Source organism: Telmatherina bonti, assembly GCF_933228915.1.
Source record: "Telmatherina bonti genome assembly, chromosome: 8".
Taxonomy (NCBI): Eukaryota; Metazoa; Chordata; class Actinopteri; order Atheriniformes; family Telmatherinidae; genus Telmatherina; species Telmatherina bonti.
The window spans coordinates 35,137,354-35,139,446 of NC_136626.1; positions in this window are offsets into that span (position 1 = coordinate 35,137,354).

A 2,093-nucleotide genomic window follows, 5' to 3' on the forward strand; every position below is an offset into this window, starting at 1 on the left:
CTGCTGTGGAATGAGTCTTTTTGGGGGGAAAAATGTGAACCACACTCAGAAATTCAGCATTTCACGACGTCTTTGGCCTTATTAGTGCTGACACTGGTGCTGATGTAGGATGAAAAGCCTGCAAATGCAATTTCATATCTGAGATCTTTATATAGGAAATGTAAAATGACAATTGCGTGCATGTATCTGGCAGGGGATGGAGTCGTGTTTTATATCTTCCCAGCAGTCCGGATATATGACCAAATAATTCGCCTATCTTGGTGTGCTTGATCTACCCAGTTTGCAGGGATGTATCCATAGCTGGATTATCCAATTGGCATTATGGGGCCCACGTAGGGCAAACACCAGCAGTTTGGACATGAAACAAAATGTACATAAAAGCCAGATAGTTACCACAGTGTCTAGTGTATTGCTACTGGTACCACTGGCTGAGAGATGTTAGAAATGCTTCACAGTGTATCATTCACAATTTTCACAATGTTGCGGTGGGGAAGGGGGCCCTGGAACACTGGCCCCAGGGGCCTCTGCACTTTTAATTCGGCCCTGGAGGTATCACTGGTTTTTAGTAACTTGTCGCTTAAGGACTGTTTGAGCTATGTTGTAAATATATTAAAAAAAAAAAAAAACATGACCTGTGTGTCATCCCATTTCCACTTAAAGCACCCTTTATCATCCATGAATGGGATGGATCCATGTTGTCATGATGTTTCCAGCAGATTCTGATCCTACCATGTGAATGTGGAGCTGAACTGGAGACTCATCAGACCAGCAACGTTTCTCCATCTTCTATTGTCCAGTTCTGGTGAGTCTGTGTGAATTGTAGCCTCAGTTTCCTGTTCTTACTGACAGGAGGAACCCGCTGTGGTCTTCTGCTGCTGGAGACCATCTGCTTCCAGGCTGGACGTGTTGTGTGTTCAGAGATGATGTTCTGCAGATCTTGGATGGAACAAGAGGGATGTCTTAGTTTGTTTTTCATTTAAGGTTTTTAAGAAAATTAAGCTTTTGGCTTTTATACCGAGTCCTGGCACCCTCACCTACCACAAAATTGTTTTATTTTACATTTGTTAGCATTTTTTCTATTAAATGTCTGTAAACGGAGATGGTTTTAGGAGAAAATCCCAGATATAAACTCAATCCAACATCTATGCCATGTTCAAAGTAATTTAAATCTGCTTTCTTCATTTTTATGGTCAGTATGACCTTCAGCAAGTCGTCTTCACCGTGACTAGATGCTGCTCTGTGATTGGCTGGTTAGATGTTTGCGTTACCAAGCAGTTGAACAGGTGGACCTTACTAAGGTGATGGTGTTAAGAATCAATAAGAATCAATGGAGCAATTGTAGAAGAGGTGTCGTTCTGTACACTACGTACAGATGGTGTCTCTGCTTGTTAGGCTGAAGGAGAAGTTACCACTGCGCATAATTCTGCTTTAACATAGTTTATCAGGTTCTCTGTAGAGAGGAGGAGCTTCCTTCACTCATGGCAGCATGTGAGATGATGAAACACTGCAGCCTTTTTTTTTTATTTTTTACACAAGAGTGATGTTATTTAATGTTCTGATCCACTCATTGACAAGTTTTCATTTGAAATAAAGCAAACTTTATTTTTTATTAGCATCACAGCTGATCTGAGATCTACAGTCATGTCAAGTTTTATCTGGTAAGTAAGACACACCTTCAGGGGTGTCCAAAGTCTGTCCTTGAGGGCCGCTGTCCTGCAGGTTTTCCATGTATCCCTGCTCCAACACACCTGGCTTCCATTGAATGGATCCAACATGAAGTTCTGCACAATGACTGATTAGTCTGAGTCTGTTGGAGCAGGAATACATGGAAAACCTGCAGGATTGTGGCTCTGAGGACTGGAGCTGGACACCCCTGCTAAACCTGAATAAATCCTTTATTTCTCTTTCCGTCCATTTTAACTGAACATGTCTGTATTTTTAATGAGTACTGTGTGTACTCTGATTATTTTTTCTGTATTTACTGTTAATCAGCTGATTATTTTTCCTCAGTTAATAATCTGTACTTTAAAATTTCATTTAAACAAGGATTTATTCAAATTCCTGAGCCCAAGGAGATGTGTTCGTATTGTTTC